A 15,192-nucleotide genomic window follows, 5' to 3' on the forward strand; every position below is an offset into this window, starting at 1 on the left:
AGTGAGTGTAACCCCCAGTAGGTTCTTCCACCCACGGCACAGACAAAACCAATACACTGAGACCACGCAGCATTGTAATAGAGATATAGTTTAATTGCCACAAGGCCAGCCATGCCACACAGGAGACAGAATTACTACTCAAATTGTTAGCAGTAGTGAATCTGTACGGGTCTGTAGTAACCTCCATTCTTGCCTCCTCAGAGGAAAGAATTAGTCAGAGAGGCATAAGGCAGAGGGATAGACTGAGGCAAGTTTTAGAGCAGGAGTGAAAGTTTATTAAAAAGTTTTAGAGCAGGAACAAAAGGAAGGAAAGTACACTTGGAAAAGGACCAAGCAGGTGGCTTGAGAGATCTGTGTCTGGTTTGACATTGGACCTGAGGCTTTACCTTGGCATGTTTCCGAGGTTTTGCACCTCCCCTCCCTTGATATTTCCTTGGTGCGGGCTGTCCACATGCTCAGTGGCCTGCCAGCACTTGGGAGGGGCCCGCATGTGTAGTGTGTTTACTGAAGTTTGCACATGCTTACTTCAGGCATTTTTCTCTTACCAGTCAAGTGTTCCTAGAGGAAGGTCACACACAAATTCAGCTCTGCCATTTTGCCTCGTAGGTATGAATGCTCAAGCCCACTCACCTAACTCCTGAGATCTTTTCTTGAGACAGGGTCTCACTTTGTCACCCAGGCTGGAGGGCAAGGGCACAAACACAGCTTACTGCAGACTTGACCTCCCAGGCTCAAGCGATCCTCTTGCCTCTGCCCTCAAGTGGCTGGGACTACCAGCACATGCCACCATGCCTGGCTAATTTTTTGATATTTTTTTGTAGAGACAAGGTTTGCCATGTTGCCCAGACTGGTCTCGAACTCCTGAGCTCAAGCAATTGCCTGCCTTGGTCTCCCAAAGTACCAATTTTAGATTCTACAATAGCGATGTTATCTGCAGGAGTAATTGGGGAAGTTGCCTATCTTCCCTCTGCCTCTGGAATAGTGGCTGGCAATCATTTAAGTCGGCACCTTAGCAGAACTCAGGCTCAATATTCTCCTGACCTGATGGTCTTTCATTAGCTTTACAAAGGCAGTTGAGTTTTGGAGAAGGGCAGATATCATTTAAACTGTAAACTAAATGTCTCCCAAAGTTAGCTTGGCCTAAACCCAGGATTGACCAAAGGCAGTTTGGAGGTTAAAGGCAAGATGAGGGTTGGTTAGATCAGATGTCTTTTGCGGCCCTAATTTTCTCACCGTTAAAATTTTTGCAAAGGCAGTTTCATAAGCAGCCCTGGGGGAGACAGCCCCTCTTTATAAGGGTGCTACTGAGGAGAGATGTGAGAGTTTTCATAGTGCCCATCGACGTGCTCCCAAGGGACAAGTGCGGGCACTGGGAGTACTCAGTACTCCCAGTACCTGAGTACTGAGTACCAGAGTACTCAGGTAATGAGTACTCAGGTCCTCCTTAGACCTTGCTGCCCCTACTGCTTCTCCCCCACCCGACCCCAGAAGAGTCCAAGGCAGTCCGCGGAGGGGCAGGAGGAGCAGAGGAGCCGGGTGCCAGCCCTCTCCCTGGTCAGCAGGTGTCCCAGTTAGAGGCAGCCTCAGGAGGGGGCGTTTGCCAGAATACGGGCCTGCACTTAGACACAAGCTGGAATTACCTAACAGTGAACGGGGGAGAACTCTGAGAAAAGCGAGCGATCTGCCGAGATTTCACCCGGAAACAGCAAAAAAAAGGAGTCCACAGAATCAGTTCGCAAGGGCAGGAGCAGGAAAGAAAGAGATCAGCTCAGTGCTTTTCCCTGCTAAGTCAAGCCCCTTTAGTAAACCAGCTACAGAACATTGACGCTGCCTATGTGGTGAGGGTGTCTTGGAAAGACGAGAGGATTTGACAATTGTGAGCCGGGAAGCTCGCGTGTTTCCCCCTTTCCCCCGGGCGGAGTCTGAGCGCGCTGGCAGGAGGCCAGGGTCCCCTCAACTCCAGGCCTGAGCCTGCCCGGCGGCGCCCTCTGCTGGCCGGAGCCGCGACGGCGGGCGCCCCGCCTGAACCGGAGCCCTGAGCCTGGGGCTGGGGGTCCAGTCTTCCCGGAGTCTGCAGTTCTTTCGGGACAGGCATACATGCATGGACTGAGCCACCACGATAAGAGGCGCACCTTGCAATGAGAGGAGAGCCTATCCTAAAGGGGAAAGGGGCTGATCTGTCGAAAATGTCAGCGCGGGGGCTGAGGCTGGACTTAAGCGGGCGAGGTTAGGAAGAGGGGAGCGAAGATTTGGAAGTTATGGTGGAGTTTGGGAGAGAGTGCGGGCATGCTGGAGAATCATCAGTATATATGTATGTAGGTATCTTGCTATTTCATGCCTCTGAACTTTTGCTCAGGCTTGCATTTCTTCCTAGAAAACATTTCTCACTTTTCCTTTTCTGTTGTTATGAGTACTTAATCTATTCAAAAATATTAGATGATGAATATATAAATATTCATGTGGCCATTACTAAGCTTGGGAAATAAGACCTAATGAATATAAAGTACTCATGTACACTTCCCTTTTTCCCCTCCCTCCACCCAGATGGCTCCTTCAATTTGGTTTTTCATCCCTACGTAAGTTTGTGTTTACTACCTATGTATGTATAAAGAATATATAGATACATGAAATCATAATTTTGGGGAGTTTTTTGAGACAGGGCATTGCTCTGTAGCCCATGCCGGAGTGCTGTGGCACAATCACGGCTCACTGCAACCTTGACCTCCTGGGCACAAGCAATCCTCCTGCCTCAGCCTCCTGAGTAGCTGGGACCATAGGCACATGCCACCACACCCAGTTAACGTTTACATTTTTTGTAGAGATGGAGTCTCATCATGCTACCCAGGTTGCAAAAATATTTTTAATAGAGATGAGGCCTCTCACTATGTCGCCCATGCTGGCGTCAGACTCGTGGCCTCAAGCAATCCTCCCACCTTGGCCTCCCAAAGTGCTAGGATTACAGCCCACCATACCCAGCCAAAAACATTTTAATAGGTATATATTTTATTAAATATACTATATCCTGGCCAGGCACGGTGGCTCACGGGTGTAATCCTAGCACTTATGGAGGCCGAGATAGGGGGATCACTTGAGGCCAGGAGTTCAAGACCAGCCTGGCCAATGTGATGAAACTTATACTTCTTGTCTCTCAAGAAATACAAAAATTAGCTGGATGTGGTGGCACATGCCTGTAGTCCCAGCTACTTGGAAGGCTGAGGTGGGAGAATCCTTTGAGCCTGGGAGGTTGAGGCTACAGCGAGCCGTGATTACGCCACTGTACTCCAGCCTGGGTAACAGAGTGAGATCTTGACTCAAAAAAACAAAACAGGCCAGGCACAGTGGCTTACACCTATAATCCCAACACCAGGAGGCCGAGGCGGGTGGATCACCTGAGATCAGGAGTTCCAGACCAGCCTGGCCAACGTGTGAACCCCTGTCTCTACTAAAAATACAAAAATAAACTGGGCGTGATGGCTCATGCCTGTAATCTCAGCTACTCAGGAGGCTGAGTCAGGAGAATCACTTGAACCCGGGAGGCAGAGATTGCAGTGAGCTGAGATTGTGCCACTGCACTCCAGCCTGGGTGACAGAGTGAGATTCCATCTCAAAACCAAAAGCAAATAAAAAAGTAAAATAATAAAATAACATAAAAACAAAACAAAAATACAAGGCACCAGAGCAAACTGGCAGGTGCCTGTAGTCCGAGCTAATGAGGAAGCTGAGGCGGGAGGATGGTTTGAGCCTTGGCGCTCGAGACCAGCCTGGGCAACAGCAGGAGACTTCATCTCAAAAAAGAAAGAAGAAAATACCATGGCATGTAAAAACAAAATTGAAAGGAATGAGTGTGGTAGGCACACTAACGGCCCCCAAAGATGTCCCCTTCCTAATTCCTGGAACCTGTAAATGTTAGGTTACATGGCAAAGGGAAATTAAGGGGGCAGATGGAGTTAAGATTGCTAATCAGCTCACCTTAAGATGGAAAGATCATCCTGAATTATCCAGCAGTGCCCAATGTAACTCGAAGAGGGAGAACCAGAGAGAGGCGGCATGAAAAGGTGTTCCTGGCTTTAAACACAGAGGAAAGAATTACAAGCCCAAGAGGGCAGGCAGCCTCTAGAAGCCAGAAAAGACAAGGAACGAATTCTCCCCCAGAGCCTCCAGAAAGGAGGGCAGCCCTGCTGACCCCTTGATTTTACGCTGGTGAGACCCATGTTGGACTTCTGACCTCCAGGATTGTAAGGTAATAAGTGTCCGTTGCTTTAAGCCCCTATGTTTGTGTTCATTTGTTACAGCAGCAATGCAAAATTGACACAAGGAGCGTCACTGGCGGCGAATCTGTATGGGTCTGCAGCAACCTCAGTTCTTGCCTCCTCAGTAGAAAGAATTCAACTGAGGCACATAAGGCAGAAGGAGAAACAGAGGCAAGTCTTAGAGCAGGAGTGAAAGTTTATTAAAAGCTTTAGAGCAGGAAAGGAAGGAAAGTACACTAGGGGCTGAGTGTGGTGGCTCACGCCTGTAATCCCAGCACTTTGGGAGGCCAAAGCAGGTAGATCACGTGAGGTCAGGAGTTCCAGACCAACCTGGCCAACATAGTGAAACCCAGTCTCTACTAAAAACACAAAAATCAATCGGGTGTGGTGGCATGTGCCTGTAATCCCACCTACTCGGGAGGCTGAGGCAGGGGAATTGCCAGAACCAAGGAGGCAGAGGTTGCAGTGAGCTGAGATCGTGCCACTGTACTCCAGACTGGGTGACAGAGCAAAATTCCGTCTCAAAAAAAAGTACACTTGGAAGAGGGCCAAGCCAATGAGTTGAAAGCCAAGCCAAGTGCACTGTTTGACCTTTTGACTTTTGGTTTTATACGTTGGCAAACTTCCGGGGTCTTGTGTCCCTTCTCCCCCTGTTCTTCCCTTGGGGCTGGCTATCCGCATGCGCAGAGGCCTGCTAGCGCTTAGGAGGGGAGCTGCGCAGTGTGTGTCCTGGAGTTGTACACTGCTCACTCAAGGCATTCTTCCCTTACCAGTCAAATGTCCCTAGGAGGTCATTTACCAGTTAAACTCCACCATTTTGCCTCTTAATATAAATGTGGGGGCCCACTTGCCCAGTTCCTGAGAGCTTATCACTAGTTTCAGGTTTTTCCTATCTACTGGGAGACTGCCTGTCCCTGATGCCAGATGCAACCAATTATTATTTTAGCGAAACAGCTTAACAACCACCTGACCCGCACCTGATGGTCACCTGACCTTCCTGGTTGAGAGATGGGGGCCTCTCCTGCCCTGCTCATGTCTGACCAGCCACCCTACTGTAACAGAGTCATGGAAGGTGATTGAGTAAGAGATGGATGGGGGGTTCTTTTTGTACTGCAGAAGGATTGGTTACGAAGGGAGGCATCATGGAGAAGCCAGAACCGGAGCATGTCACTGTGAACCTGGCTGGAAAGGGGAAAAGGGGATGACGCCCCCGAAAGATAGCAGCAGGTGGCTTGAGAGCTGGAACCTCACAAGGCTGGGAAGAATGGCGTTCACTGGCTGAGTTTTGCAGATGAACTCGTAGATCTTGACGCATGTCTCCTCCTTCTCTAGCAAAGCCCCCTCGCAGCACCTGTGCAGACTGGGGACTGGGTCCTCAAACACTTCCTAGACTCTGGCCTGGGTCCCAGACAGGGGGCCCACCCTGTAGGCAGACTAAGAGGTGGCCCGAGGGAGGGAGACTCCGGAGCTCCTCTGTCACGACCTGGCCATGGCAGAAGGAGGCAGCTGAGCTTGCTGGAGTCCAGGGGTTGACATTGGCAGCCTCCCTGCTGAGCGGCCTCTGTGACCAGCACTTCCTTGGGGAAAACTCAGCAAAAATGTGTCGGTTGAGAAAATGGAGGCAGGAGAGAAGCACACCGTGGGTAGACAGACTCCACAGTCTTCATTCATTCATCCTTTCAGTCAGCAAACTGAGGACACTTTCCTAAGCTCCTTGGGTATAGTAGTCAAACTGAAGACTCAAGGCTTGGTTCTTAGACTGGGCACGGTGGCTCTCTCCTGTAGTCCTAGCACTTTAGGAGGCCGAGGCTGGAGGATTGCTTGAGACCGAGTTCAAGACCAACTCAGGCAACATAGCAAGACCCCTGTCTCTCAAAATAAAACAAGACCTTGTTCTTGCCTCCAGGGGCTCCCAGATGAGAGAGAGAGAGAGAGAAAGAGAGAGACAGAGAGAGAGAGAGAAAGAGAGAGACAGAGAGAGAGAGAGAAAGAAGAATGGGAAGGCCAGGAAGAAGTCCTCCCAGGGGAAGGAACAAAGCATGACTGGAAATATAAGTTGGAGTCTCAGTTTCCTCATTGGTGAATTGTAGGGGTTGGGTTGCTGGATTACTATGGAGTCTTGGAGCTCTGACAACCTAGACATTTGAGATTGGCTGATGAGGGGATGCTTTGTTGACATCGCCCCTCTTTCTACCTCTCAGCAAACCTAGAAGGCCTTAGGTTGGCCCCAGGGCTAGTTGCATCAGCTAGAGGAAGGGCTGTGTTTTCCCAGAACTGGGGGAGGGGTGTGACAGGGAGGAAGTTGGGGGTGGGGCTGGACGGGGAGACTTGCTATGTCCTAGTCCACTCTGGTCAGCCCTTCACAAGGTGCCTTTGTAACAGTAGAGTTCGCAGCAGATTCTCCGAACAGCAGGGATACCCGTTTTCCAGAGTAAGCAGGAAAGGTCTGGGCCTCTTAGCGGGATTTAAGGACTCCAGAGAAGGGGCCCCACCACTTCCTCAAATAAATAGCATTCCTTAGCTGATTGTTTGGCTCATGATGCCTCAAAACCCTCCATTCAGAGGAATTGTGTTTTTTAGCTTGGAAGATCCTGCACTTTCCAGATAGGAGACAGACTCACTTGTTTAAGATCATGTCCAAGTTAGTTGTGTCCTTTTATTTATTTATTTAATTTATTTTTTTGAGACAAAGTCTCACTCTGTCACCCAGGCTGGAGTGCAGTGGCAAAATCATGACTCACTGCAGCCTCAACCTCCTGGGCTCAAGCAATCCTCCCACCTCAGGTTCCTGGGTAGCTGAGACTACAGATGAGTGCCACCATGCCTGGCTCCTTTTTATTTTATTATTATTATTATTTGAGACAAGGTCTTGCTCTGTTGCCCAACCTGGAGTGCAGCAGTGCGATCTCAGCTCACTGCAGCCTCCACTTCCCAGGCTCAAGCCATCCTCCTACTTTAGCCTCCAAAGTAGCTGGGACTACAGGCATGCACCACCACCCCCAGTTAATTTTTGTATTTTTTGTAGAGACAGGGTTTCATCATGTTGCGCAGGCTGCTCTTGAACTCCTGGACTCAAGTGATCCACCCGTCTCAGCCTCTCAAAGTGTTGGGATTACAGGCATGAGACACTGCACCCGGTTTAAATTTTTTTTTTTTTTTGTAGAGGCAAAGTCTCACTATGTTGTCTAGGCTGGTCTCAAACTCCTGGGCTCAAGCAATCCTCCTGCCTTGACCTCCTAAACTGTGAGCCACTGTGCTGGCTAGTTGTGTTTTTGTTTTTGTTTTCTTTGAGACAGAGTCTCACTCTGTTGCCCAAGCTGGAATTCAGCAGTGCGATCTCAGCTCACTGCAACCTCTGCCTCCCCAGTTCAAGTGATTCTTCTGCCTCAGCCTCCCAAGTAGCTGGGATTACAGGTGCGTGCCACCATGCCAGGCTAATTTTTGGATTTTTAGTAGAGACAGGGTCTCACCATGTTGGCCAGGCTGGTCTTGAACACCTGGCCTCAAGTGATCTGCCCGCCTCAGCCTCCCACAGTGCTAGGAATACAGGTGTGAGCCACTGTGGTGGCCAGTTGTATCTTTAAGGAGAATATTTTGTGATCAGTAGCACTTGTTCTTCCCTCTACCTGGATAACAGATCTTCCAAAAGCTGAGAACATTCAGGTCTTAGCACAGCTGTTTCTTCTTCCTGGGCATAATAACCATGTTTGGAATTGGGCATCTTCAGAGGATTTTGTTGAAATGCAGTTTCCAATTCAGTAGGTCCTGGCTGGGGCCTGAGAATCTGCATTCCTGATGAGCTCTGGGGTAACTTGATGGATGAGGCTGGTCTGCAGGTAACAGTGAGTAGTAAGATGTGTTGTCTTCTTTTCTTCTTCTTCTATTTTTTTTGAGATGGAGTCTTGCTCTGTCACCCAGGCTGGAGTGCAGTGGCGCAATCTCAGCTCATTGTAACCTCTACCGGGTTCAAGTGATTCTCCTGCCTCAGCCTCCCAAGTAGCTGGGATTACAGGCGTCCACCACCATGTCCAGCAAAATTTTTTTTTTTTTTGTACTTTTAGTAGAGATGGGGTTTCACCATGTTGACCAGGCTGGTCTCGAACTCCTGACCTCAGGTGATCCGCCTGCCTTGGCCTCCCAAAGTGCTGGGTGTGAGCTACTGCACCTGGCCTTGTTACCTTATTTTCTTCCTAGTACAAGTCACAATGTCATGTTACCCATATTGATCTGTGCATTGATTGTCATTGCTCTCTTTCAACTAGTTATAAGCTGCCCTGAGTGCAGGGACCATGCCTGCCTTATGTCCTGTTGTATCCCCAGGCCCAGCAGAGTGTTGGCACATAGTGGGCTCCCAATACAAGAACTCCCCTGAGGGACAAAGCGGAGGGTTGAAGCACACAACAGGGGCTGAGTGCCTGGGGACAAGAGTGGGGCAGATCATGAAAATAAGGCTCTCGTTTTTCTTTTCTTTCTTTTTTTTTTCTGTGTGTGTGAGATGGAGTTTTGCTCTTGTTGCCCAGGCTGGAGTGCAATGGTGTGATCTTGGCTCACCACAACCTCCGCCTCTCAGGTTCAGGCAATTCTTCTGCCTCAGCCTCCCGAGTAACTGGGACTACAGGCATGCGCCACCAGGCCCGGCTAATTTTGTATTTTTAGTAGAGACGGGGTTTCTCCATGTTAGTCAGGCTGGTCGCGAACTCTCGACCTCAGGTGATCTGCCCGCCTCAGCCTCCTAAAGTGCTGGGATGACAGGCATGAGCCACCGCACCCGGCTTGTTCTTTTTTTTTCTTAAGATACAAAATCTCACACTGTCACCCAGGCTGAGTGCAGTGGCGCAATCATAGCTCACAGCAGCCTCAACCTCCTGGACTCAAGTGATCCTCCCGCTTCAGCCTCCCAAATTATAGGCATGTGCCACCACACCCGGCTAATTATGTTTATTTTTTGTAGAAAGGAGATCAAGCTGGTCTCAAACTCCTGGGCTTAAGCAGTCCTCCTGCCTCAGTCTCCCAAAGTACTTGGATTATAGGCGTGCACCACTGCACCCAGCCAGCCCCTGATTCTTTAAAAATCTTTAAATATACATATTATATATGTATAATATAGCTTATATATTATATATGTATAATATAGCTTATGTATTATATATAAATTATGTATAAATTATGTATGCGTATTTTATATATATAATACATACATATATATAAAATTAATTTTTTTTAAGAGACAAGGTCTCACTATGTTGCCCAGGCTGGTCTCAAACTCCTGGGCTCAAGCAGTCCTCCTGCCTCAGCCTCCCAAAGTGTGAGATTACAGGTGTGAGCCACAGCATCTGGCCAGCTCCTGATGCTTGACCCCAGTTGTTGCAGACTGGTGTGACAAGGCAAAGAAAAACAGCCTGAAGCCCATAGATATCAGGTGATGTGTGTATATATAAAAATCATTTTTTTAGGCCAGGCACAGTGGCTCACGCCTGTAATCCCAGCTTTGGGAGGCCAAGGTGGGCAGATCACCTGAGGTCAAGAGTTTGAGACCAGCCTGGCCAATCTGGCAAAACCCCATCTCTACTAAAAACACAAAATCTAGCTGAGCATGGTGGTGAACGCCTATAATCCCAGCTACTAGGGAGGCTGAGGCATGAGAATCGCTTGAACCCAGGAGGTGGAGGTTGCAGTGAGCCAAGATGGCACCACTGCACTCCAGACTGGGCAACAGAGTGAGACTCTATCTCAAAAAAAAAAAAAAGATATTTTATTGGCTATAGTTATGAAATTGTCTCCCAGGCAGGAGAATCACTTGAGCTCAGGAGTTCAAGACCAGGCTGGGCAACATGGTGAAACCTTACGTCTACAAAACATACAAAAAATTAGCCAGGCGTGGCGGTCGGTGCCTGTAGTCCCAGCTACTTGGGAGGCTGAGGTGGGAAAATCTCTTGAACCCAGGTGGCGGAGGTTGCAGTGAGCTGAGATCACACCACTGCACTCCAGCCTGTGCAACAGAGGAAGACTCCATCTCAAAAAAATTTTAACAATCACTTTTTAAACTTGGAAGCTTTCCCCAACCTTGGCCGAATTCATTCTGTAGCTTCCTGCGGTCAAGCCCAGTCAGGGTTACTTAGGATCTGGCGGCCTCAGGCACCACTTGTTCATCTTGCCCCTTGCACCACATTCACACACTGTTCCTGGCCTGTCCCTTGAGAGCCTTGACCCCAGTCCATCTGTGGCCAGTTCAGTTTGCCCAGCTTGGGGCATCTGGATCATCTAGATACTCTGCGGGGAGGCCATAGGCAACGCTGCCAAGCCCGTTCCAGTAAGCACCTCATTCAGCCTCAGTTTCCCTGCAAGAGGACGGGAGGGAAGACTTAAGAAACTGAATGAAGCCTGAGGTCTAGTCCAGGCTACTTCCCTTCTGCTACTTCCCTTCCCTTCTTTGCTGGAATTTTATTTTATTTTATTTCTTTTTTTCTTTTTCTCTGAGACAGGGTCTTGCTCTGTCACTCAGGCTGGAGTGCAGTGGTGCCATCTCAGCTCACTGCAACCACTGCCTCCTAGGTTCAAGCGATTCTCCTGCCTCAGCATCCCAAATAGCTGGGATTACAGGCGCCTGCCACCACAACTGGCTAATTTTTTGTATTTTTAGTAGAGATGGGGTTTCACCATGTTGACCAGGCTGGTCTCGAACTCCTGACCTTAGGTGATCCACCCGCCTCAGCCTAATTTTTATATTTTTAGTAGAGAGGAGGTTTCACCATGTTGGCCAGGCTGGTCTTGAATTTCTGGCCTCAAGTGATCTACCTGCCTTGGCTTCCCAAAGTGCTGGGATTACAGGCATAAGCCACTGCACCCAGACCCTTTGCTGGAATTTTCTATCTGCAATGGCTTGAGTGGACCAGATAACCTGTCAACCCTTGGATGTGGCATTTTTGAGCAGGAAGAACTGAGTCCCTGTGGAACCACTGTCTCACTGTATCTCTTAAAGAGACCCTATGTCTCCCCCTTTCTGCCTCCTGCCTCCCTCTATTCCTAGAACTTGCCTGCATCTATGTCTGTCCCCTTAGAACACTCTGTCTGTCTTCTAATCTGACACGTGGCTAGCAGCATTTTATCTGGGCCTTCTGTCTGCCAGGGAGACATGGAGGCAGCCTGGGTGCATAGCCTGCTGGGAGGGAGGGAATGACGGAGGGAGGCCTCCTCATGTGCTCTGCACTCAGTCACTCACACGGCTCCTTTTTTCACCCAATTATTATACTAATTCATTCACTCTCTACCTTTTCCACCAACACACTCATGTTCTCCCTTCCTTTCTGTCATTCCCTCCAGTTCAAGCCCAAGAACATGTCTGGCAATAGACTTGCCTTAAAAGGGGTTAAAATACACACATAGCCAGGCACAGTGGCTCATGCCTATAATCCTAGCACTTTGGGAAACTGAAGCAGGCAGATCACTTGAGGCCAGGAATTTGAGACCAGCCTGCAACATGGTGAAACCCTGTGTCTACTAAAAATATAAAAATTAAGGCTGGGCGCGGTGGCTCACGCCTGTAATCCCAGCACTTTAGGAGGCCAAGGCAAGTGGATCATTTGAGGTGAGGAGTTCAAGACCAGCCTGCCCAACATGGTGAGACCCTGTCTCTACTGAAAATACAAAAATTAGCTGGGCATGGTGGTGCGCGCCTGTAATCCCAGCTACTCGGGAGGGTGAGGTAGGAGAATCACTTGAACCTGGGAGATGGAGTTGCAGTGAGCCGAGATCACAACACTGCACTCCAACCTGGGCAACAGAGCGAGGAAAAAAAAAAATGGCCAGGCGTAGTGGCTGACACCTGTAATCTCAACACTTTGGGAGGCCGAGGCGGTCAGATCACGAGGTCAGGAGATTGAGACCATCCTGGCTAGCTTGGTGAAACACTGTCTCTACTAAAAAAAAACACAAAAAGTTAGCCGGGCGTGGTGGCAGGCACCTGTAGTCCCAGTTGCTCCAGAGGCTGAGGCAGGATAATGGCGTGAACCCGGGAGGCGGAGCTTGCAGTCAGCCGAGATCACACCACTGCACTCCAGCCTGGGCAACAGAGTGAGACTCTGTCTCAAAACAAACAAACAAACAAAAGGCCACGTGTGGTGGTGGGTACCGTAATTGCAGCTACTCGGGAGGCTGAGACAGAGAATCACTTGAACCCAGGAGGCGGAGCTTGCAGTGAGCCGAGATCACACCACTGTACTCCAGCCCAGGTGACACAGTGAGACTCTGTCTCAAAAACAAAACGAAACAAAACAAACAAAAACCACACACACACGCAGAATAACACAGAAAGGCACAAGGACGCTGCGCTCAGGAGTTTCCCAAAGTCTGAGCTGGAGAGGAATTAACAAAGGTCGCCCTCTTGGCTATCTAGATGGGGTCAGTGAGTCCCAGGGGGCCCAGGTCTGCTCCACACCACTGGGCAAAAGAAGCAGGAGGCAGCTACTCTTGGGGTACCCTGGCCTGCCCACCACACCAGAGTCAGTGCTCCCAGCCCTGTCCACGCATGGAACATCATGTTTTCCAGTTCTGAGTTGGTGACCCTGAGGCTAAGTTCAAAATGCAAGAACTAAGGCAGAGAGTAATGCCCGTAGGGACCTGGACCTGCATACAGGAGTTATACAACTGGGGCTGGAAGAGCCTTCGTGCAGAAATCTCCAAACTCCTCACTTGACAGCGTGGATGCTGGAGCTCAGGGAGCCAGCTTGCAAGTGGCCTGGAGGCAGCACCAGAACCCAGTTACAGTCTCCAGCCTTGTGGTCTTTGACTATGCCCACTGCTCACCAATCCTGGATGTTTGAATACCAGTGAAGCCTCCACCTTCTTTTTAAATAGAGATAGGGTCTTGCTGTGTTGCCCAGGCTGGTCTCAAACTCCTGGCCTCAAGTGATCTTCCCACGTTGGCCTCCAAAGTGGAAACCCCAGTTTCTTGAGGAGAGCAAATTCAACAAATTTTTCCCCCAATAAAGTTAGAAAAAAACAAAAAGTGTTACAGGGCTAAAAATGAATTAATCAGGCTGGGCGCAGTGGCTCATGCTTGTAATCCAGCACTTTGGGAGACCGAGGCGGGCGGATCACCTGAGGTCAGGAGTTCGAGACCAGCTGGCCAACATGGTGAAACCCCATCTCTACTAAAAATACAAAAATTAGCCAGGTATGGTGGCGCATGCCTATAATCTCAGTTACTTGGAAGGCTGAGGCAGAAGAATTGCTTGAACCCGGGAGGTGGAGGTTACAGTGAGCCAAGATTCTGTCTCAAAAAAAAAAAAAAAAATCAAAAATTTTTTTGTGTTTGAAACAGGGTCTCCCTCTGTCACCTAGGCTGGAGTGCGAGTGCAGTGGCATGATCATGGCTCACTGCAGACTCCACCTTCTGGGCCCAAGTGATCCCCCCACCTCAGCCTCCCAGGTAGCTGAGACCACAGGCACCTGCCACCACACCTGGCTATTTTTTTTTAAATTTTTTGTAGAGATGGGTTTTTGCCATGTTGCCCACATTGGTCTCAACAATCTCCTAGGCTCAAACAATCCACCTGCCTTGGCCTCCCAAAGTGCTGGGCTTACAGGCATGAGCCACCATGCCTGGCCAGGTTACATTATTTAACCTAATACATTAATTTAGAAAAATTACTTTTTTCCATTTGTAGGTTAGGAAACAGTTTTAATGCAAATTCTTCATTCTGCTGACTGGTTGAGGTAATGTTAGATTGTTACGTCTTGCTTATAGTAAAGTAGAGGAAAAGCATCCTGTATAATGAATATTGTCAGGATGTGTGTATGGCACAATCTTTTCTTTTCTAAGTAATAATTCCAGAAAAGAACCTCACCTTATAGTCAGGCCTGTGAAGTATTTTTGAGCACCTGTCATTATACACAACTCCTGGGTGGCCACATGTGGCAGTGGCCACATGGGTCCCTTGCCATCCCAGAGGCCTCACTGCTGCCTCCCTCCAAGCCAGGGTAACTATTTTGCTTTTTCTTTCTTTCCTTTTCTTTTGGTTTTTGAAACAGAGCCTTGCTGTGTCACCTAGGCTGGAGTGCAGTGGCTTGATCTCTGCTCACTGCCACCTCCGCTGCCCGTGTTCAAGCGATTCTCCTGCCTCAGCCTCCCGAGTAGCTGGGACTACGGGCATGTGCCACCATGCCTGGCTAATTTTTTTGTATTTTTAGTGGAGACGGGGTTTCATCATGTTGGCCAGGCTGGTCTTGAACTCCTGATCTCTAGTGATCCACCCGCCTCGGCCTCCCAAAGTGCTGGGATTACAGGCGTGAGCTACCACGTCCGGCCTGGGAACCTGCTTTTTGAGGTCACTGGACATTATAAACAAAGACCCTAGAATGTACTAAGAAGTGAATCTAGGCTGAGTGCAAAGGCTCAGGCCTGTAATCCACTGGAATGCACTTCAGGAGGCCAAGGTGGGAGGATGGTTTGAACTCAGGAGTTTGAGACCAGCCTGGGCAACGTAGGGAGACCCTGTCTCTGCAACAATAATAATTTTTAAACAACTAGGCTGGGTATGGTGGCTCATGCCTGTAATCCCAGCACTTTGGGAGGCCGAGGCAGGTGGATCAGAAGGTCAGGAGTTCAAGACCAGCCTGACCAATATGGTGAAACGCCATCTCTACTAAAAATACAAAAATTAGCTGGGTATGGTGGCGTTCGCCTGTAATCCCAGCTACTCAGGAGGCTGAGGCAGGAGAACTGCCTGAACCCAGGAGGTGGAGGTTGTGGTGAGCCGAGATCACACCACTACACTCCAGCCTGGGTGACAGGCAAGACTCCATCTCAAAAAAAAAAAAAAAAAAAAAAAAAAAACTAGCCAGATGTGGTGGCTATTTGTGGTTGCAGTTACCTGGGAGGTTGAAGTGGGAGTATTGCGTGGGCCCAAAAGTGGAGACTGCAGTGAGCCATAATCATGCCACT

At 49.2% G+C, this 15,192-nt stretch overlaps 1 protein-coding gene across 1 annotated transcript in view; it reads right to left on the reverse strand.

The window, feature by feature from the left end:
- Positions 1 to 1,773, reverse strand: part of KCTD14 (potassium channel tetramerization domain containing 14) — a 36,774-nt gene extending 35,001 nt beyond the window's left edge. Inside the window, exon 1 of the mRNA XM_025356207.1 lies at positions 1,641 to 1,773. The gene's annotated coding sequence lies outside the window, so the exon portion shown is untranslated. The remainder of the gene's footprint in view (positions 1 to 1,640) is intronic.
- Positions 1,774 to 15,192: the final 13,419 nt, after the last annotated feature.

The sequence above is a fragment of the Theropithecus gelada genome, chromosome 14 (assembly GCF_003255815.1).
Source record: "Theropithecus gelada isolate Dixy chromosome 14, Tgel_1.0, whole genome shotgun sequence".
Taxonomy (NCBI): domain Eukaryota; kingdom Metazoa; phylum Chordata; class Mammalia; order Primates; family Cercopithecidae; genus Theropithecus; species Theropithecus gelada.